Below are 24,381 nucleotides of genomic sequence, written 5' to 3' on the forward strand. Positions count from 1 at the left end.
TTTTTAAGATTTGAGAATCGGAGAAAAATTTAAATGAAATTCAATTCAACTTGCCACTACCGCTGCTGCTGAGAATTGAAGCAAATGATGGATAAATTCAAGGTCAATGGAGCTCAAGCTCCGAATATTAAGCTAACAAAACTGAAAGTTCTCTGGTGCAGTCCTTTTCACATTGTTTGCTGAAATATCTTATGCTGAGATTTTTCTGATTACAATGTATAACTCTAAGAAGTGCTACAGAGTGAAAGCACCAATTTCATGTCAGATAAGGGTGGGTTAATCTTCCGGAAGGAGTTTTGGGGAGAGTGGGATTTGTTACACCCAAGTTGGAGTACAATTTATTAAAATTAAGGGAGCATTGCAAAGAAAAAGAGGTTTTAATCATGCCAATGATTCTTGGTAACACCACAAAGTCAACATACTGCAAATGGAGGCTGTTCCACCGTTGGCATCATAGCAGAAAGAAGGCATGAGGAAATACAGGGTCTTCTGTGCAACTCTACCCCACCGTCACTGCAGAAGTATCTCCCGGGTAAAGTTAATCCTGAGGTGGATTAAATTTCCCGCTGCCTGCACAATTCCAGCAAATGGCTGCAGGACTACCCAAACTTCTCAGAGATGTTTACTCTCTGGGACTATCAGAAGCCCCTGCTGTGTGAATAGGCATCCAAACCAGAATTTTTGCTCAGTGCTTGTCTTCATCCCAGACAAGGGTTCTCCCACAGGTTATGCCTTTTCCCCCTTTTGTCTAATTCTCTGCACCTTCCCTTTAATTCTGCCACTGTTGGACTTGAATAGTTCATAAAACTGCGGACCTCACAGGGTTGCTCCTTTCCTGGAGAGCACCATAAATATGTTTAATTCCTTCAGTCATGTGTTACCCTTCAAGAGGAGAAACACTCACCCCTTAGTCATGAACAACCATGTTTACCTACTGGCTTGACTGGTCTCTGAATTAACAGTTCAAATAACCACTTACCTGGTGCAGCTTCCCATTTCCTAGACAATTCATGTGCCCCAGGAACCAAAAAAGTTTTCAATTAGGCTGTTCAGGCTATGTTTGTTGGACCATGGAAGAAGACTTTGATCACCCTTATGACTCTGCACTCATCCTAACCAACTTCTTCACCTGCCTTTATTAGAACCACCTTTGGTAGTGAACTATCAATGTCTTTCACATTTCAGGACTCTGTACTTTATATTTCTGGCCCTTGGATAAAGCCTCCCTTGTTTGTAAATTCATGAGAGGTATTCGTCTTTCACGGTCCCCTTGCCACATTTCCCTTACCTTTGGTATGTCACTCTTAGGTTTCTCAGCCTGGCCAAACATCTATGCAACCCTCTGCTAAGCTAACTGTGATTAGTCTGATCTCAAATTGGTTTCAGACATCAAGACAGTATCTGTACTCCAAAGCTGCTTCACTCCAGAGGTGGTGTATTCTTCATTTCTGAAAGAACCAAATCTGCTTGCTCTTCCATCCTGCAACCTTACTTCCAAGAACATACATAACTCACTAGCTGTTTGATGAATCTTCATGAAACTATCAAAAAAAGTTTCATCCACTTTTCTTCTTCCTGTTGAGTTTCAGAATGATCTGTCAAATGGGGTCTCAAAGCACGTTTCCTCATAGCAGTTTTCCACATGAAAATCGAACAGCAATACTGCGAAGCAAAGCAACTGAACAGAATGTCACTAACGCTGACAGAAAGCGTAATCTTGATCCAGAAAGCATGCTCTTTATGATTTTCTGTAAATCCATTCAGTATCTTTGGAGAAGTTATGGTAAATGTGTTTCATTCCACGGAGGATCTGTGGATGTGATTGGGGAAGATCTGATTGGCTGCCACGTTAACAAAGATGCTGCAGCTGCCATTTTAAGACTCATGAACTCACTCCTGTTTTGTAAAAAGTTTATAAAATACATACAAAAACCAGACTCCCACCTTTTCAAATCTAATTGCCCAGGCTGGGCATACTATGACATTAGGCAATGGAGGAGGGCAGCCTCCCTCCCTGAGTCATTACCTGGCAACGGGGACTCCATGCCTGGGGCTGCATTATGATTTTGAGGAGAGGAGAGCGCGCAGCTCCCATCCCGGGTGCAATGAGAGCCAGCTGTTTTGATGTGCTCCCACCCAGCCTAAGCAGCTTCTATTTTTGCTCCCTTTGGGCAGGGGTAGACCTCTGGTTCCTGCTCGGAGTGTGGGCAGGCAGTTGGAGTTCAGTCCCTTGCCTGACCTCTCCTGGGCAGGGAGCAGCTCAGTATTCCAGGAAGTAGGGTCCCTGAGACTCTGCTGCCATCGGCCCCAGGAGATAGGGTCGCTGGGACCACTGTATGTGTGGGGGTTCCATGCCTCCCTCATAAAAATAAAAATATCCCAGCCCTGTGGCATGGGGTCTCCAGGTGTTCAAAGGACTCAGGAAGCAGAGGGGCATCTCCCTCCCCATAAACAGATATTGGTCTCGGGGATGGTGTCAATGGTGTCTTTAAAAGGTTTAAGGATGAGGGCACATGCCCCTCTTCCAAATAAAAAAAAATATTGGCCCAAGGGGATGGGGGCCTTGGGGGCCCCCTAGCTCTTTACAATTTAATAAATAAATCGGGTCATGGTGATGCGGTCCCTGGGGCAGTTAAATGGCTTGAAGAGGGTGGCTGCACGCTTCTCTTCCAAAACACAAAACATATAAAGCAGGAATGTGAAATGGACATAGTAGCTAGTTATTTCATATTTACTGCTCCTCCTTTTTAGCAATTTCTTTCTATGTTTATGGTGCCCCTAGAATGGGCAGGGACATCACTAACCTTTAATAAAATGTTGTGGGGACTTGTGGGAGTGTAGCATCACACTAGGAACTATTTTAGAAAGTTGCAATAAGTCTCATGACCCCAAGGGTGCTCTCCATATTTTTTAAAGCACACCAAAGTTGAAGCGGTATGCTCTTTAGCTGGGGTGTGAGAACTTCTTCTGGTTAGTTCTAAGGCTACATTTTGTGTTTTGAATAAAGTTAAGGTAACTCAACACATGTTTACGGTTGTTTTGAAGAAAAATACTTTATTTAAAGTATTATGTAACAGTCAATTTTTTTTATCATCCACATGGAAATACATTTGATTATAAGTACTGATAAATTATTGCATTGATTTATTGACAAAGCCAATGGGTCGACTTTTATATATTGATGTGCTAACTCCTTGATAAAGCCATAGACCTGCATTTTATATTTTGGTATTCTGATCCTCTGATAAATCCAGAAATTCCACCTTACTTAAAATTACGCCCTTTACATTGTTAATTTATGTTAACATTATCCTACAAAATTGACTGAAAAAAACAAGGTTAAAATGAAATTAATTCAAGTAATCTTGGGAAACTATGATTCAGACCCTTTCCCATGCACTTCCTAAATCCTCACATAATACATGACCCATGACATGTTCATAAACTGCATTGATAACATTCCTAATGAGATCTGAAACAACATCAATAATAACAACCTTGTGCATGGTGGGGTGTGAGTAATAGTTACTTTAGGGCACAAATTATAGTTACCTGAGATTGAGATTTTTTTTATCATCAGGCCATATATCAATCTATAGATGTATAGACAGATATATAGCCTGGTGACTACAAAACACTGATGAGCTGAAACCTTTCATACAAAGGCAATAGACTTATCTGACGTGAGCGCCAGGTATTATTCATTTTAAATTGATATTGACATATTAAACACCGTTGTTCTGCTCATCTCACATTTAGACGTGTGCTGGAAACAGGTGCTGACAAATAGGGGACGGTGCTGAGAACTAGAAACCACCAGCTCAAATTGAGCACTGTGCCATACTAACTAATTTTATATAATTATGTATTCATTTTGATTTTTTTAACACATTTGGTATATTTCTGTTGGCTAGCATGGTTTACCTTCGAATTTTAAAACGTGTTTTTAACTTTACATTTTAATAATTGAAATAGAAAATGCTGTTTTTTATTGTACATGAAACTTTTCACTCTGCATGCCCTGAAAACTTCTGTGGTGTAAAAATCATAAACAAATGATAGACCAAAGCAATTATGACTAAAATCAAGAAGAGACATAGAAGGGAATAGTTTTATTTCGGCACCATGAGGGCTCAATAGGCTGGTAGATGAGCTAATCAAACATTAGACAATGATCACATCTTATACAATTAATAAAATAAGAGACTACATTTTGAAATGCACTGGATAAGCACTTGAATTAGATCAGATGACACAAGCTGTGTCCAAGTATTCTCTTTTAAAGCAATTCTAAGTGTTCCCAGCTTCAAGTTACAGCGTCCTCATTGCTGTGTGACCCGGGGCCATCTTCAGGTGTTGAGCGGATAAGTCCTGGGATCTATAGAAAGAAACACATCAGCAGTACTCAATAGATGTAAGGATTGCACCAGCGACAGTTTAGAGTGAAACCGTTTATAGATGGCTTCTGTAATAACATCCAAGTTTAACTAAATATATCACTACTGTAAATAACTCAGCAACAAACAATACATTTGGATGGTTTCCCAACACATGGATATGTGCAGGCACTGTTCATAAAATGTGGCAACACATTCTTCATACAAGTGACACTACAGTAGGGTTGACATAGACAGACAATAATGTGAATAGCATCTTCTGGGTCTGAACTGCAAATACCACCTAAAATATTAAAAGAAAGAGGAACTCCTCACTCTTTCTTTTTTTTGTCTTTGGCCAATAAGAGATTCATGGTACTCTGTTTACTTATTTGGAAATTACTACAGGAGAACATGACTTTTTCTCCAGACATTGTAAAATACAAAGCTGGCCTCGAAAGTGAGATCAAAATGCTTGGAGTGGGTTCAAAAAAAGATAACAAGCAGCAGAGGGGACATAAAATAAAATGCAGGTCTATGGCTTTATCGCATCTCTCACATTTACTCTACATATCTTTATCCAGAACTGCTACACCAGAAGTAGCAACACAGCAAAAACGTAATTAGATGTTCAGAGGATAGTAATGAAGTGGCCATACATTATAAAGCATAGATGGCGGCCGCAGAGATACAGCGCGGCGGAGCTCTCCGTGGACCTCTCTCACCCCCCCTTACCCCTGCAGATACTGACCTGTGCCAAGGATTTTCTTTCAACGGGCTGTGCTGCTCTCCTCCTTGTGCAATTTAACGCGGTATGCTGGCCAGATTCTTGGTGCCTGGAGAAGACAGGATTGCAGGATGGTTCTCATCAGTGCTGGAGATCGCTTCATGACTGTGTCTCAGCATTCTTGGAAGGTGGCCAGGGACTCACCAAAGATTTTCCCGATTGGTGGCTGGCTTCAGATCCGGTACTGCCTGGGTGGCTGCCTGTTTCAAAATGCCATAAAAGCCTGCAAACTCCAGAAAGACAGTAGAGAAGTGCTTTCTGCATCTACAACACTTGCTGTCTGTGCAATAGCCACCATACAGGAATCTTCTCCTGACAGATCGCCGTAGCACCAGGTAAGCCAACTGATCCTCATGTGGGGAAGCACAGGTCAGAGAGTATGGGGCTGGAAAAAGGCGGAATCAAGTTGCGACCAAAGGCTCCAGGGCAGGTTTAGGCAAGGAGGAAGGAGCCATAGGTCTTGGTAATTATGCTCTGCCCATGCCACAACCTGCAATAACCAAATTCTTTGCCATCAAGAATCCTGTGGGTGGGCCAAGTCAACCCGGCACTATTGAGAAGCTGCGTGAGTCAGACCTCTTTGACAACCTGGCTCCTGATGATTGGCAGGGAAAACTTTTGCGCCAGACGCAGACCAAAGTGATTCAGGCGGGACATAGCCTGGGCCATGTGAACAAGTCAACTATTTCCCTCAGCCAGTCACTCTCGAAGGGGCAGGGTGCAGCAAGGAAGGGTGCAGCAAGGGGCACAGCATAGATCAGTGCAGAACATCAGTAGTGACTGATCTCACCTTGGACAGGGAAGATAAATTATTCTGCTAACTCATATTTCAGCAAAACAAACAGTACAAACTCTTTAACCACGAAGTCCAGAACACTGGAACCACCTGAAACAGCACTCAAGCACCAAAAGCACCAAAAGGCCTGTAAATGCAGCACAGAACCTCAGAGGAGGAGAGTGAAGAATTCAACCAGTAACAGTCTGAAATGGGATTATTCCCATACCAAGATGGTTGGGACTCTGGAGGAAGCACAAACTCTGAACAAAATAGTTGCATCTGCCATTTCATCTGCTGCACAGCCAACTGTGACCATGTCTGCAAACCCTGAGTTAAGCTTAATTTTGGAGTTCATTACAGAACATGGGGCCGAGACATGGGCAGACAGCAAGAGGGCAAGACATTCAACGTAAAAACTTGAAGTCGCCTTTCGGAAGGTGGGGAAGAAATGCACTGAGATTGGGAAGTGCCTTAGCTGCATTGAGGACAGGACCACTGCCTTGGAGCTACAGGTCACAGATGTGAAAGAGTAAGCCAAGATGCATGAGTCCCAATTAACAGATGTACAGTGGAAGCTGGAAGACATGGAAAACCGACAACATAGGAATAATGTTCGGTGTCTAGGAATTTATGAGGGCCTCGAGGGTGATAATATATGCTCTTATATGCTGTTTCTCTTCAAGACTGCCTCTCCCAAATTGTTAGGATGGGACTGGGCTACAGAAGTTCAAAGAGTACACTTGTTCCCGATGACCTGCAGTGAATAAGTTCAGGGTGACAGGGACTCAAGACCACAACGGGCTATCTTAGTATTTTTTGGCAACATTTTACTCAGGCTATCTATGAGAAAGCCCGCCCGGATGCAAGATGGACATACCTAGGATCGTCATTTTTCGTGTGCCCTGACATTTGCCATCCAACTGTCGAATGCCGGTGGCATTTGAGGCAGGTGATCTCATCATTTCAGGATGCTAGCTTTGAGGCATATCTATTGGCTCCTGCCACACTGAAAACTATTGTTAATGGTTCTGTTAAATTCTTTGCACTGGAAATTAAAGCCAAAGAATATCTGTGTCAGGTCTTGTCAGGCTGTAGCAATGTATACGTGCAGGGGGTCTCTTTATGAATTAGCCTGATTACAGTCTCACTAGGCACTGTTTTGAGGTGGTAACTAGAGGGATTACATCTGAAAGGGGGCGGGGAGAGCCATGCAGTGTTGATCTCTGGTCTCCATCACACAGACCTATTTGGTCTGGTGGCTTTTACTAGTTGGGGGTGACGGGAGGAGGTGTGGGGCTGAGTGGGGTCTGGGGGCTTGTCACGGAGGGGGAGGGGGTTGGGAAGGAGGTGGTGGATGATTCAGTGATGGTGTGATAATGAATACACAGCAAGTGGATGTATGTGTTAGTGTAATTATGTTTTGTTTTTTTAAACAGCGGGACTATGAATATGGATGTAGCCAAGATAGCATGTATCTAGTAGTTAAGTGTAAAGTAGACCCTGCACAAGACACAGGATGGTATATGCTTCGGTGGGGTGGTATTGCCAGCTGGATTTGACAGCTTCTATGAGCAATGGCTGGATTGCGAATTGCCTCTATTAACATCTGCGGGCTAAATGATAAGGTAAAAAGAATTCAGGTACAAGAGGGTTTAAGCTTTTTAAGAGCAGATGTGTATTCTCTACAAGAAACCCACATTGCCAATAAGGACAGTGCTCTGCTGAACACTTTTGGATTAACAGCAGTTTGCCATATGACACAAGAAACTAGGACCAGGGGGGTTGTGATCTTAGTTAAAGTTAAAGGAAATTCTATCACCCCCAGCCGTAACGCTGTAGATAAGCTGGGAAGATGGGCAATAATGGAATGCAAGCTGGGCAGATGGTCTTTTACTCTATGTACAATTTATGCCCCAGTACTAGATGACCACAGTTTGTTTAATTTCTTGGCATCCAAACTCCCATCTTGACCTGGGCCATTTGTTGTTTGTGGAGACTTTATTCTAAATGGCTTAAGGGGTGGGCTATGTAGCAGTGAAGAAAATTATGCTGGAAGCAAGTCACAATCCTTTAAATCCCTCTTCGTCTGCAGAAGGAACTAGGGATGATTGTTGTTTGGGCTATACTATACTGCCAGGAGCCCAGATTCCAAATTCCTTTACTGAAACAGTGATGATTACCTTCTTGAAATAGGCCAAGTCAAAAAAGGATGCAAACTCCTATCACTCGATTAGCCTCTTAAATTATGATTATGAATTGTTTATAAAGATTTTAGCGAATCGTCTAGCCTTGGTAGCTCCTACAATCATTCATAGTGATCAAAAGGGTTTTATTTTGGATAGACAGATTGCAGATAAAATGCATTATCTAATTCAGGGATTAGATCATTTTTTAGTACAGAGCAGGAAGGTAGCTGTATATAGCTGGACCCAGATAAAGCATTCAAAAGCGTCCAATGGAATGCCTTGTTTACAATTCTAGAAATATTTGCTTTTTCAGGTGCATTTATTTCAGTTGGAAAAAAATGTATATGTGGGAGCAAAGACAAGCATAATCATAAATAGCAAAATAGTAGGAGATATCAACATAAGCTGCAGGACACCCCAGGGCTGATCTCTTTCGCCAATTTTGTTTTCACTGTCTATTGAGCCAATTGCCTGCTCTATCCGCCAGGACATTAATATTATAGCTCCGATATCCGAGATAGCTAAATTAAATTGTTTGCAGAAAATATGGTTCTGTAGTTAGCTGTGGATAAAATTAATATATCAAACGCAGTGGAAAAATTTGTTACGTTTTCTAAATTTGGAGGGAATAAATCATGCGAATTCAGAAACTCTTCTTTTTAACTGTTCTGTAGACATATTACCTCAAACTATGCAATCTCATTACTCCCCGGCAGCGCCTATAAGATAGTTAGGGATTTTTGTAACCACTAACATAGGGGATCTGTTCATGTAAAATGTTACTTTACTTAGACCTCTCTCCTTGTGATGAATTACTGTAATAGTAGATTGCAATAAATGTATCTGTTAACGCAGACCTTTCTCTAGGGTGATGGCTCAGAGTAGTAGACAACAGACTCATCTCAATGCTCACACCTTTGTCCAGGATGAAGAATAATTTGCCTCGTGGGTTGTGACACAGTGGCCTGTCCACTAAAACCTCTCTACTGGTTGTATGCTGTAGTGGTTTTTGTAAATCGTCAATTGCAGTAAAACAAAACACACACTACCACTGGAGTCAAGCTATCCTGGCTGATGACGGCTGATAGCCAGAAACCGGTCCTAGGATGCTTGATTCTGGTCTAGTGAAGACATGGGTTGGTAGTTCGGGCTGGACTGTTCGCATGAGGCACAGGGTCAAGACTGATTTGCATATGGCCATGTCTGAACTGGGGTGACATGATGAGCAAAATAACGATGGATTAAACCCAGATCTGTGACTGGGGTGAATGTTTTGCCAATGTGCAAAATTCTGTCCATCATCTTGTGTGTTTTACTGTTCACCATATGTGGGAAGGGCATGCCCAGACGTGGGTCCCGTGCTCACTCTGCCACTGGAGTCAAGCTATCTTGGCTGATGACGGCTGATAGCCTGGAACCGGTCCTAGGATACTTGATTCTGTTCCAGGGCAGACATGGGTTGGCAGTTTGGACTGGACTGTTCCCATGAGGCACAGGGCTAAGACTGATTTGCATATGGCCATGTCTGAACTGGGGTATCGTGGTGAGCAAAATACCAACGGATTAAACCCAGATCTGTGACTGGTGTGAATGTTTTGCCAATGTGCAAAATTCCGTCCATCATCTTCTGTGTTTTGCTGTTCGCCCTATGTGGGAAGGGTATGCCCAGACGTGGGTCCCGTGCTCACTACGCCACTGAAGTCAAGCTATCCTGGCTGATGACGGCTGATAGCCAGAAACCGGTCCTAGGATGATTGATTCCGGTCCATGGAAGACATCTGTTGGCAGTTCGAACTGGACTGTCCCCATGAGGCACACGGTCAAGACTGATTTGCATATGGCCATGTCTGAACTGGGGTGACGTGGTGAGCAAAATAACAATGGATTAAACCTCAGATCTGTGACTGGGGGTGAATGTTTTGCCAAAGTGCAACATTCCGTCCATCATCTTGTGTGTTTTGCTGTTCGGCCTGTGTGGGAAGGGTATGCCCAGACGTGGGCCCGGTGCTCACTACGTCACTGGAGTCAAGCTATCCTGGCTGATGATGGCTGATAGCCAAAAAACGGTCCTAGGATGATTGATTCCGGTCCAGGGAAGACATGGGTTGGCAGTTCGGGCTGGACTGTTCCCATGAGGCACAGGGTCGAGACTGATTTGCCTATGGCCATGTCTGAACTGGGGTGACGTGGTGAGCAAAATAACGATGGATTAAACCTCAGATCTGTGACTGGGGGTGAATGTTTTGCCAAAGTGCAACATTCTGTCCATCATCTTGTGTGTTTTGCTGTTTGCCCTGTGTGGGATGGGTATGCCCAGACGGTGATCCGGTGCTCCCTACATCACTGGAGTCAAGCTATCCTGGCTGATGACGGCTGATAGCCAGAAACCTGCCCTAGGATGCTTGATTCCGATCCAGGGAAGACAAGGTTGGTAGTTCGGGCTGGACTGTTCCCATGAGGCACAGGGTCAAGACTGATTTGCATATGGCCATGTCTGAACTGGAGTGACGTGGTGAGCAAAATAACGATGGATTAAACTCAGATCTGTGAATGGGGGTGAATGTTTTGCCAATGTACAACATTCCATCAATCATCCTAAGTGTTTTGCTGTTGGCCCTATGTGGAAAGGGTGTGCCCAGACGTGGGTCTGGTGCTCACTATGCCACTGTAGTCAAGCTATCCTGGCTAATGACGGCTGATAGCCAGAAACCTGTCCTAGGATGCTTGATTCCAGTCCAGGAAAGACATGGGTTGGCAGTTCAGGCTGGACTGTTCCCATGAGGCACGGGGTCAAGACTGATTTGCATATGGCCATGTCTGAACTGGGGTATCGTGGTGAGCAAAATACCAACGGATTAAACCCAAATCTGTGACTGGGGGTGAATGTTTTACCAATGTGCAACATTCCGTTCACCATCTTTCCAAGTTCATGAATGGTTTGCAATAGACTAGCCTATATGGTTAGACATATTACTTTGGTCGTTAGTGATTAGAGTGGTTGTTCAGAAGAGAAAGAAATATCAACTGAGAACTGACTCCCATTGAGCTCTGTGCTGTACATCTCTCACATGTCTTCTTCTTATTTTTAAGGCATCTAAATGGTATTTCACGAAGAATGTTGAAGTATACGTCAGTGATATCATTTGAGATGTCATTAGTGATGTCATCTGGAATGTCACTGTCCATGTCATCAGTGATGTAACATGTGAGGTTATTAGCAAAGTATTGAGGGGATTAGCAAAGCATTGAGGGGGTATAAGTTATAGTTAGGTTAGTAAACTGAACCTAAACATAACATCCCTTTAACCTTTGTTTTTTTCAGTGAATTTCAAATGTTTTTTATGTTATTTCCTAGCGATAACGTCACTGTAACCTTAGTTTTTTTCGGTAAATTTCCTCCTTATCAAAAGAAAATGCATTTTCATACATCCTGAAAGGTTGCCCAACAGCAGAAACATTTCTCAGGTGGGGAAAAGCAGAGAGAACGGTTAGTGAGTTGTGCACATTGTTGATGTCACCAATGACTTGGATCTGTACTGGACAGTGTCAGCCTCTCCACCTACGGCAGCAGGTCACACAACAGCAGTCACTGTCAATTTCGACTGATTTTGTGTTATTTTATTTTCTTCACAGCGCAAAACTTGAACAAGGGTATTAGAGCTATGTACAGCGGAACTGGGCTACTCTATACATTGTTTTCTTTTCAGGCACAGTAAGCTAATGTGATTTCTTTCCAGACAAAGAGCTGCAGGACGACTGCTGAACCTGTGCCATGTGGCAAAAACACTGCCTGAAATCCAAAGGGGAACTCATTTTTAAGATATGCCATGGCACTAATCCATTTAACCCAACTGTAGTCAAAGAAAGACAGAGGCGCCACATACAGATTGATGTTTAAGGCACACAATTACATTTTCTCAGCTAGCTATTGACAGCAGCCAAGTGCTGCGAATCTAACAATTTAAAACCTAGCAAAAAATGTGCTTGGTGCAGTGTACTTAAAAGAAAAAAAGAAAAACTAATTAAAGTGCAGACTTTACGACCAGAATTTGCAAAGGAGGGAGAAAAAACTACTTTTACAAGGTATGATTCATTATGAAAAAAGGTTTAGTACCTGCACTTAGATCTTCAGACTGCACTTCTGAATTCAGGCCTTGCACTGCCTGGTTAATTCATATTAATTACTCCCTCTCTGTATTTTAATGAGATGCTGTCTATGGGTTAATCTAGAGGAAACCCTTATCTCAGTTCCAGGTTCCCTACTAAACTCATTGTGTAACCTTAGCCTGAGTGACTCCCTATATCTTTTATTTGCATTGGATTCATCATGACAGGGAACTGAGAGTTCTTATTGGTCAGCTAAAGAAAGGAAAGGCGTATATAGAAACTGGTAAGCAGCGAACACTCCTCTCCCTGGGTCTTCTCACTGTGTTCTGCGCATTTAGAAGTGAATGCCATTGGCTTAGAAGCAGGGCTTTAAATGGGAAGATACTCGAAAACACTGAATATCTGCACTTCTTACATTTGAAAGACATTTCTCAGCAAAAGTGCAATTTAATGTTTTTTAATGTTTTTATTGGCATTTGTCAATATAAACAATACAACAACAGCCTTGGGCAGGAGAGTGGAGGAAACAGAGGGGAGTTGGCCGGGAAGGAAATATGTCATGTAGAGTGCAGCATGTGGCGTATGGTTGGTAATATATCAGTGTATCAAGAAGAGAATGGGGTGAAGATGCCACAGCATCAAACATTGAGAGGAACTGGTCATCAAGGTAGAGGACTGAACACAATCTTATGCCGGGTATGTGTGCAGGAGCAATGGAACTTTTGTCAGAGAGGGGTGGTATCATGGGATTATTGGCGAGCAGAATGGAGGGAGCATAAAGAAGTGTCAGCCATGCTCTCTTCTTCAAACCCTCCCAATCCCGGGGCACACATTCAATGGCATTGATTTCAGCCTTTAGAGCTTTGTACTGTAAAAACAGCTCAGTCGATAGGGGTTATTGAGCTGTGTGGTCTGTCTCAGCTGCCATGTGTGGCTGGATTGAAGCTGAGCCAGTATTAGAAAAACTGGGCCTTGGCGAATAGAGCCTACAGCTTCATGTTTGGTGCCCCCAGTCCACCCTGAGTGAGCAGTAAAGTGAGGAGTTCCCAAGAAACCTGTGGCTGCCTACCTGCCCATGCCAGAGTCACTAAATGAGATCATAAATGCTTGAGGAACTATGCCATGAGATGGAAGGGGATATTAAGGAAAAAGTAAAGGAATTTAGGGAGAATAACCCTCTTCGCAATTGTAATACGGTCAGCTAGAGAGAGTGAAAGTTTGGCCCACAAAGGTATTCTGTCCTCTAGCGATCACATGGCCATAATTTGCATGCCGTAGATCTTCTGGATCATGACGCAGCCATATACCCAGATATCACACTGAATCACCTTCCCACTTCAGGGCAATACTTTTAATAGGGGAGTAATAGCACTTCTCATCAGTAAACAAGATACTCTATAGTTCCTTTTCAAGCACTGATGAGTATGTATCACTTGCCATTCCATCTCACCTTGAATGGGGAACTGTCAAGTGGAGGTATTAGGCCTGGTTAAGAATCTCCATCTCTACATGCTCACATTCTTAAATTACATCTCTTCCTTTAACATGATGACTATTGACACACATTCAAACTCAGTCTGCTTACAGTACCACTTTGTAGGCACTCTATCTGAACACCTTGGACAGTCTGTACAAAGGTTAAGTTCAGAATGCAAGATGCTGTTATTTCCTTTTCGCCGCAGGGTGATAGAGCTATTACTATAGAATTAACAATGGCGGCCTGACTGGAGTTTTAGATGGTTTCATGGAGCATGCTATTATATATATATATGATATCAAGCCTTTGTTTTGTGGAACATTTGGCTGGCACTGAGAGGTTGGTTCATGCCAGATGTCCGTCTTAGATGATACCTGTCACCTTGTTCGAGGGATGCTGTCCAACTCTACACCAAGACGGTTGGCTTGCTCAAACTTACCCACAGTTAATGGGGAGCTAAACCATCCAGATTGGGATTTGGCAGATCCACTCAACTTAGAACACAATAGTGTAGAATGCGCTAAGTAGGACTACACTACATTACAATATTTGTATTCATGCATATAGGTTTCTGTAATCAGCAAAATAGTTGAATTGTTCATCTTCTTCACCAGTCTCGTAATGGTAATCACATTATTCTGTTTCCTTCTTATCAATCATTGCAGTGCAAGTATTTTACTCAAGAATCACAATGCTTCAATAAATATTGAAACTGCATACAGTGTATTTATTGTATAACTCTTTGGGCATGCATAAGTAACTGAGTGAAAGGGTTCTAGATCTGTTATCATGATTTCCTTTGGGGATCAGGGTAGTCATGTTTTTAGGTTGCACATCCATTTGTTACCTTGTAAGGTTAGGGGTACAGAAGGTGCACTGTGAGCTAGCGGGAATACAGGCCAACATATCCTTAGGGGTGTTCAGAATCAGTATTGAACCAGTCCAACATTTATGTTGTCCAACAAACGCACACTTGAAAAGGATAAAGTATACGACCGAGGCAGCATGACCTCCCCAGGGCACCAAATACAGAGGTCTGTTGGGAGCCCATGTGCCACCACCTCCCCAGGACTGAGCAAATGATGAGAAGGGGGCCATGCGCCCCCACTCCTGAAGCCCTCAATGGCCCTGGAGACCACCACCCCCCAGGGTTGGCTCCAGCAATGTCCTCGTGTGCCCACCCCGGGACATTGCAGTTTGCAATCACAGGGCGGGAGCACATCTCCCGTCCTGTCATTGCAAACTTGTTCTTCACTTCATGGAAGCGAGAGCAGAAAGCCTGCTCTCACTTCCATGAAGTGAAGCAGATTGCTTTTGGACAAGGGGAGCTGCAAAAGCAATGCCGGCTCCTGCAGGAGGCGGGTGCCGCCTGGGACCAAGGGGGCATTGGGGGTCCCCACACAGTCCCCAACATAAGACCAGGCCCTGGGGGAGGGGGTCCAGGGGCCAGCAGTGGCCAAGGGGAGGAGGACCATGCAGCCCCCTCCCCTATTTGTATAGCTTTAAAATAGAGGCAAAGCCCCAGGGGATGGAGTCCCCGGGCCACAAATGGACTCAGGAGGGGGGCCATGTGGTCAACATCTTTATAATTATACTATTGTTTTATTAAAAAATAAATGGCTAGACCCCTGGGGATGAGGTCCCCAGGCCAAAAGTGGCCAAGGGAAGGGGGGCCATGCAGCCCTTCTTCCTTATTTTATTTTATTTTTTAAAAGAAAGAGGTAATGCCCCAGGGGATGAGGTCCCAGGCGATTTTTTAATAATTGAACTGGGGTGCTTTTTTCTTTCCAGTTTAGATTTGTGACTCTAACGTGGCTCCCAGCGCAGCCCCCCTGTAACATTGCATCCGATTTGCAGTTCCTCCTTAAATAAATAATTTAGTAGAATATAATTTAGATGGTAGTTGTACATTTGTAAAGTTATTGTAAAAAGGGAGTATGATTGAAGTTAATGAGAAGATTAAAATTGATAGAGTTAGTAAAAATATATAAAATAAAAAATGTATGCTTACACTTCAAAAGTGTATTGTGTTGTAGTAATTGAATTCATGCTTTTGCATGTTCGCCACGGGTGCGCGAATCTACCAAAAAATTAAAAAGAGTATGTATGTGTTAAAAAAAATATAGATTCAATATTGTGTTATAATGTGGCACTAAAAAGAGCCCTTGTTTTTATTATGAGTTTTTTGTAGCTACTTGTAAATACGGTTCTGTGAAGTGTACTCCATCACTTTTGTAGATGTCATACACATCAAAACGTATATTGTTGTTATAGATGGAGTCCAATTGTGTAAAAGAGTGCAATCTGTTAAGAAGACTTTATGCTCCTAACTGGTGGATAGGCCGTGTATGAGAAACACGTAGTGTGTCCAAAATGAAAATATGACAAATATTTTACTGAGATTCAAAAAAAGAAAACAATTCAAGAGAATGATGAAACTGCAAAGAAAATGAAAATGGACGCTGGTGATAATATTGTAGGATACCAGTGAGAAAATAGTATAGGTATCAGCTTTTACACTAATGTCATTATAAATGTAGTCTTTTATCTAGAAGATCTTCATCATGAAATTATGGAAAAACAAGTAAAAATATTCTGTTCTTTACTGCATTATATTTTTCAAAAGTTGGTAACTGATAGAACTAAAATCCATACTGTTCCTGGCATTCGGCATCTTTTGGATATATGTAATGCTTCATTGAAATTTACATTGAATATACAACAAGATGCACAAGAGTTTTGTATGTTTCGTATGTTTATGCTTGCAGTATTGGATGATGAAGAAATATAAATTGAAATTTTGTTGGGACTAAGTTACAGATGGGATCATAAATGTGAAGAGTGTTAATTTTCTTCTACTACTGAAATAGACACTGAACAATTCATATACTTGACGATATCAGATTGCAAATCAGTGTCTTTTAACAAATTAGTAAAAACAGCTAATCAGGATATGAAATGTTTTCATTGTAAATCAGAAATGTTGTCAACATTATGTATAGAAAGATATGAAAAATATGTCATTTTAACGCTACAACGTTGTAGAGCAAATGGAACAAAATTGGAAACCGAAATTAATATTAAAACATGTTGTGGCAAGTCAAGTTTCAATTTCAAGAAAAACTTTCAAAGCAGTGGCTATTATTGTCCATGATGGACCTACTACGCCATCTGAACACTATAATGTGTATTTAAAGTGCAATAAAGGATGCTCATTTGGAATTCAAATGTAGGTTGCCTTTCGAATTACCAAATTCATATCTCTATTGGTAAGATTTGAACACGAAATAACAATTTGGAAACATTATTCGGCCTATTGGGAAGATGTGAACAATTTGTGTTTGGATTATATTATTGTTTGTGCTAATTCATATTGCATTTGGAAAATTGTGTTTGAAAGAAGTAGTTTATATATTTGATCTTTAAATTATACTTGATGTAAATGAGTGTGTATATTTTAGAAAATGTACTTGAAAGAAATAAAAGACTTAATGTAGTTATAGAATGTAATTTAAAAACTGTAGACAAGTAAACAGATAGTTACACTTGTTCTAAATAATGCTCAATGCTTTTCTTTTTTTACAATCTTGTTGATTGATTTTTTTTCCCGCTGTTGTATGATGATACTACATTGAAATCACTGTGTATGGTGAAATTCAGTAGAATCTGAGAACAGCAAGAGAGGGAAACTGAAAATGTTATGAAATTCTAAAATTAAGTTTTGTTCTTAAAACTATAATATTATATTCAATAACAGTTTTTCTTATTTTTTACAAAAGGTACTGGTGAAGTTTGAAAAGATTTTAAATTCAGTTTACAGCAAAACTACTGTAAAATAGTTCCACTGAGTTTTATATCTTCTTTAATAAAAAAGGTAAGGTGAAATAATGTAATAAGCATGATAATGTGAAGTAATGTTTACAGTCACTTTTACTGCAATCATCCCATGCACTCATCTATAAAGTTACTATTCCCACAGTTTTGCAATCACCCACGCACTATCCAATCACTTAGCCAGTACCCATACACTTATAATATCACCCAGACACTACCTTTGTACTTCACCAATCACCAATGCATTATCTGTACACTCATGCAATCAGCTACACATTATCCGTACACTCTTCCAATCACCCAGGTATCACCTATACTTTTCTTCAATCCCTCAAACATTACCTCTACACTCATGCAATGACCCACATACTATCCTGGCACTCTTTCAATCACCCAGGCGGTATCTATGCTCTCCCCTAATCACTCGGCTAGTTCCATGCACTTATAAAATCACCCAGACACTACCTGCACTACTCCAATCATCCAGGCACTACTACTACACTCATACAACCACCTGGATATTACCCCTGCACTCATGCAATCACCTAGTTATTAAACATGCACTCCTTTAATCACTCAGGCAGCACACATGTACTTATAAAATCACCCAGGCACTATCTGTGCACTGCTCCAATCACCCGGGCACTACCCCTACATTCATGCACTCTGCGAGACATTACCTATACACTCATGTAATTACCCAGGCATTACCTACGAACTCTTCTAATCCCTCATACATTACCCCTGCACTCATGCAATCACTTAGGCATTACCTATGTACTCCTGCAATTACCTACACATTACCCCTGCACTCATGCAATCCTGTATGCATTGCCTATGCATTCCTCCAATGACGCAGAGATTACCCCTGCACTCATGAAATCACCTAGGTATTACAGATGCAGTCCTTTAACCACTCAGGCAGTACACATGTACTTATGAAATCATCCAGGCTCTACATAGGCACTCATGCATTAACCCAGGCACTACTTAAGCACTCCTGCAATCACCCAGGAACTACCACTACACTCACGCAACCACCCAGACATTACTCTTGCACTCATGCAATCACCCAGGAACTAGCTATACGATCATACAATAACTCTTGCACTGCTGCAATTATCCAGGCACTATCCTTGCACTCCTCCAATCACCCAGCCAGTATCAATGCACTTAGAAAATCAGCCATGCACAACTTATACACTTTTCCTTTCACCCAGGCACTACCACTACAGTCATGCAATGACCCAGACATTACTCTGCCATTGATGCAATCAGCCAGACATTACTCATGCACCCCTCCAATTACCTACACATTACCCCTGCACTCATGCAATCATTTAGGCATCACACATTTACTCCTCCACTGACCCAGACATTACCCCTGCACTCATTCAATCACCTAGCTATTACCCTTGCAGTGTTTCAATCACTCAGGCAGTACCCATGCACTTATAAAAAATCAACCAGGTACTTCCTTTGCACTCATCCATTAACCCACACTACTTATGCACTCCTCAATGCACCTAGGTATTACCCATGCACACCTCCAATCAGCCATGCACTATCCATGTACTCCTTCAGTCACCCAGGCACTATTCTTCCACTCCTCCAATTACTCAGGCACCACCCTTGTACTCCTATAATTACTTAGCAATACCAATGCACTTATAAAATCACCCAGGCAGTACCTCTACATTCATGCAATTACCCATGTATTACCCACGGATTCCTCTAACCCCCCAGGCATTACCCCTGCACTCATGGAATCCCCAATACTTTAACTATCCACTGCTCCACTCACCCAGGCACCACCCTTGCACTACTCCAATCACCTAGGCACTACTCATGCAATCATGAAATCACCCAGGCACTACCACTACACTCATGTACACTCATGTACCCACCCAGACATTACTGTTGCACTCATGCAATCATCCAGGCAGGTTTTCTTTAATCTGGCACATAATAGAAATTGCTCCAGGGAGACACCAAAGGCCTCCAGTGCCTCCTAAAAAGGAATGAATGTTTCTCTGGGGCAAAAATCTCTCATTGCTCGGCGAGCTCTTTCCCTCCATTGTGCCACTAAATTATTTAGGGTTATTGTTTTTTACAGCGAAGCAGCTCATATTTCCAAGTCTCCCAAGTATGGAGGTTCCAAAATATTCTTTTAACTATTGATTTCTCAGTTTACCTATTTTTCTTATCATGCCATATCTGCAAATGAATTACTTTTACACATTTGTTTTTTTAATTTTTTTCAGACTTAGGGGCAAGTTTACAATCCCCTAGCACCACTGGACCGTTACTTTTGTGATGCTCTGGTGGCGCTGTGTACTGACCCGTATTTACAAGGACACACAAAGCTACTTTCAGTGGCTTTACGCAGCCTTGTAAATATGGTACTGCTTCACACAGTATTCTGTGTTAAAGGGAGGTGTCACGGGTGATGCTGTGGGTGTTTGCACGCAACACCCATGGCTTCTTGACACTGTCCCAGATATAAAAGGATTTTTAAATCTGAGGCAGCACCGAAAACTTTCAAGGGGAGGCGTTAAAGTGGCGCAACGAGGAGAACTACTTTTATTTCTCATCATGTTTCGCTCTTTCTATCTGTGCTGCATTTAGCAGCAAAAATACAAGGAGCAAAACACCATTGAAGGTTGTTTTTGTGGAGGAAGGTGTCCCCTCCTGCCCCAAGACAATCATCTCTGCAACGCGGGCACCCTTGCACCATGGTGTAAGGGTGCCTGTGTGGGTGCATGGTTGCTGTTTTATCGCCGGTGCGGGGGAGAGCACAGGGGTGCCACTTATTCCTTTGAATGCGACACATCCCTGCATTTTTTAAACGACACAGCTCGGTGCTGCACCATATCATTGTAAATATCCCCCTGAGCCAGCCGTCCGGAAGACTCGCGTCTTGGAGGGCCAGTGTAGGTTAAGGTGATACAGTGTGTAATTCAGACATGGATACTATACCTAGAGTCACTTGATCTGTGCAGCTGATGTTGCATTCCATCCGACAGCACTTCTGTCCTATTGGGCATACACCATCGCACTTGCAAAAAGTTGGCACGGTCAATGATCGGCAAAGAGCTCCTTTATAAGCGCATTCACCGCGTCGGTCTGTGAATAAGAAGGTAGCAGGTTGAGAATTCAACTGATGTGTCATTCACAGCCTGAAGATGACCAGAATCATCGTCACCATCACCATCAGTCATAACAAGAGTCAAGTTTGTAATAAACATAGCATATAGTGGTGGTCCATAGGGACCTCACAGGGCAGCGCTGGAACAGGCATAACATTTCCCAGCAGTTGTGGAGGCGAAGCCTTTATACTCCTTTTGACCACCACTGCCTGAGGGCTGCCCTCTGAGCCTTCAGGGCTCTCACCGCCCCACAGCAGGCGGTTTGGTGGGTTGCTGGCTGGAATTGTAGGACACCCCTTGGTATCCCTGTGGTTGGGGTGTGCTTTATATCTCAGATCAGGGGTACACCAAATATTCCTGACCATGCTGCAAGACCCTTAAAAACCTTCCCCACCAGAGTTACCCTGGCTGGGAGCTTTGCTTGCAGGTATCACTCACTGTGGAATGCACGGAATTCTTATAATGTTGTTGCAGTTTGCAGGTTTAATGCACCATATAGCGCTGTAAGGGGTGGCATCTTAGTTCTATCCGAAGCGCTTGTGTTTGGAATGGAATTAAAAAAACGCCCCTGTGACTGGTCAGGCCAGCACCGGCCCCGCAGGGTAAGCTGCTGTCCTGCGACCTTACTGTTGGGTGACACAGTGCCAGCACATGCTGCCCGGCTTCCAGGCACACTGAAGCCCAGCCTCCACCATACATTCGCTCTGAGTGGGAAAGGTGTGCCCAGACGGGGGCTCCGTGCTCGCTGTGTCACTGGAATCAAGCTGGCCGTGCAGGTCTGTGCAGCATGAAACTCGAAGCTGAACTCTTTACATAAGGTTCTTACACGAATTATGCATGCACCGTGGTTTGCTTAGAAACACTACTGGACGTTGATTAAACATGTTCCCTTTGACTTTGGCCATCACTTTTACTTTCAAAGTATGAGCATTACCCACTGCAGCATTCCGATGATGGAAACTGTGCAAGAAACACACATACAAAGACAGGAACAACATATAACCACACACTGGGGCCGCTGAGCATCAGTTGACCCATAGCGCTGTGAATCCCTTCTCCACTAATGGAAGGGGACCACCTGCTGACACAGTCATCCTTTGCAGCCGCCATCTTTGTTGTCCTTACAGGGGTCTCAGAGATGTGGGTATACTGATTCTGTTGCTCATAAGACACCACGCACACTTGATTTCTAAGGCTACTTCCCCCACCTGTGTGGAGCTGTCGGATCTTTGGCAAATCACTTTTTATATAAGTACCTGATGTCCGTGATATGAATACATTCCAAGGGGCAGGTTTACAAGCCCCTTGCGACACTTTTGCACCACTGATGCGTCACTTTTGTGACGCAGCGGTGGCGTAATAAATACGGCCAATGTACAATGTGACGCATCTAGGGAGATACATCACGTTGTAAATCCCTGCATCACATTATTCCTGCGTCAGGTGTAATGTATGCAGGGTGGGCGTTCCCATGCAGCAAAGCCTCGTAAAAGTGACGCAGGGAAATCTACAACATTTCACTGCGGCACTTCTATGACGCCACGCTGGAGCAGGCGTAAGCAGTGACGCAGTGTAGTGGGAATAGGCCTCAAAATGCATTGCTGGAGTTGCGTCGTGCTTGCGACACGACTCTATTACTGCATGACTTTTGCCCCAGTAGATGCGTAAGAATTTCTGAAGCATCTCTCAATTCCTGCGCCATGGTGTGCTATATTGTAAATACAGCTCATCCATGGTGGCGCAAGGGTTTCTCAGGGTGGTGCAGAGAAAGTGATGCATCTCTACAGATGCGTCACTTTCTTGTAAATCTGCCCCCAAATACTTCCAGAGAGTCTTGAAACCAACTAAAGTCATTGGTTATGATGGTGTGTCTGGGTCGCAGCTCCTGCTGCCTCCTTCTGAGCTCACCATCTCTTGTGCAGGCGCGCTGATACCACAGGCCGTGGGACTGCTCTGCCTCTCCATGGAGGGAAGGAGTCAGCAAACTAATGCCTCCTTCCAAAGCCAGACAACTGTCTTTATTATCTCTACTGCTTTACATTTTGTTGATATACTATCTTAAAAATAAACCGTCACAGGGGACTGGGATATCAGAAGCAACATTCAGAGCAGACAGACTGATGACTTTAGACATGTTTATTTATTCAATCATTTGAATGTTCATTGTGCTTTCCCCAAAGCATTGCTTAAAATGAGTAAACACAGATTCAGCATGAGAGGAATGGTAGGTTAAGAGGATTCAGGTCAGAAGGGCGTATTTTGTTACAGAAAACGTGGTTACTGGTTAGATTTGAAGAACTGGAAGCCCAGTGAGATATGTATATTCAAGGCAGGGGGGGGCTGGTTCAAAATTCTGGGGTAACTGGACTGGGTTACTGGAATCAGGTAAGGGCATGAGAGCTGACACTAATATATGTGGGATTAAGGGTGGAGTGTACAGGGAGTAGAGAGAGGAGTGAGCAAAGATAGAATGGGGTCAGTGCATGAACAGATGTATACAAAAGGGCCAAGAGGTCAGGGGTCAAGCCAAGTGATAAAGGGCCTAGTAAGCAGCCATAAGTAAGGAAATACTGTTTACCTGCTGTCTTCGGGTCATCACAGACTGAGGGGCTATCAGCCGCCCAAAGTAGCCACATGCACAGAGGCAGAAGTGCCAGGGAAAGGTAGTTATTGACTCTCTTCATCTTGGCTCCCAGACCTGTATCTGAAGCCCAGGGAGTGTGAGGCTCAGATTTATAGGCAGGCACATTCTGCCTTAGCAGGAAGGAGGGGGCCTGGCCCCCTTGCAGGTATGAACCAGCACTGCTGCCAGAAGGTTTCTCAACTGGGTCATTACGAAACACATCTCCCACTGGAACATTCAACAAAGTAGGTCAGATATATTTAATTGAGACATTCCCAGGCCATCTAATTACTTTTTACGTCTCCAACTGATTCCCACTTCCTTCTGCCCTGGGGGCAAAGACTGTTGATCCTGCAGAGGAGATGACGCAACCGTGGTGTAGATTTAATAAGGTTGACTGAGTCACATAGCACTGATCCCCTCATAGTTCATATAAAAGGGGTGTAACAGGATGAGAACTGGATTAGCATCATTGGAGAAGTGTGGCTCAATGGTTAGAGCGGCAGACCCTGATGCAGAGGTCTAGTTCGGGACCAGGGTTCAATTCCCCGCCTCGGCGGGTCTTGGGCTCAAAAATTCCACGGACCTGATAATTCTCGCCTCGGTGCCTATTCCAATCATGGAGTCCCACTCTGCACCTCTGGGCAATAGCTGGCTTAATCTCCACAACGGCCCCCACAACGCTAAGGATGCCTGGCCTCCACCTTGGGGGTGCCCAGGAGTGGACGCCTCACAGGGAAAGCCAGGATGGGTTCCACAGCGGTATTCGTACAAGCGCCTTGAGACCCTTGCGGGTGAGTAGTGCGCTATACAAGTATCAATTTACATTCTTTTTTTTTATCATTGATTTTTCCACGCAACGCCAAAAAAGCTAAAGTCATGGGTAGTGAGTCTTTGATTTATGTGGCGTCCTAGAGCAAAATGAGAACAGAGAGAAGTACATGACAACTAAGCATGAGCGGAAAATCCGTTCCGCTCGCGGATTTCGTGGATTTTCGGTAAATTCGCAATCCGCGAGATTCGGGAATTTCCTGCAAAATCCGCGAACGAAAATCCGCAAACTG

The 24,381-nt window shown here is 43.2% G+C and overlaps 1 long non-coding RNA gene across 1 annotated transcript; it reads right to left on the reverse strand.

The window, feature by feature from the left end:
* Nucleotides 1–4,097: 4,097 nt before the first annotated feature.
* Nucleotides 4,098–6,848, reverse strand: LOC147709709 (uncharacterized). Its single transcript, XR_015296725.1, has 2 exons — nt 5,128–6,848; nt 4,098–4,378 (listed from the first exon to the last, which is right to left on the reverse strand). It is a non-coding gene; the product is annotated as an uncharacterized LOC147709709 (long non-coding RNA).
* Nucleotides 6,849–24,381: the final 17,533 nt, after the last annotated feature.

This window comes from Lissotriton vulgaris, chromosome 6 (genome assembly GCF_964263255.1).
Source record: "Lissotriton vulgaris chromosome 6, aLisVul1.2, whole genome shotgun sequence".
Taxonomy (NCBI): domain Eukaryota; kingdom Metazoa; phylum Chordata; class Amphibia; order Caudata; family Salamandridae; genus Lissotriton; species Lissotriton vulgaris.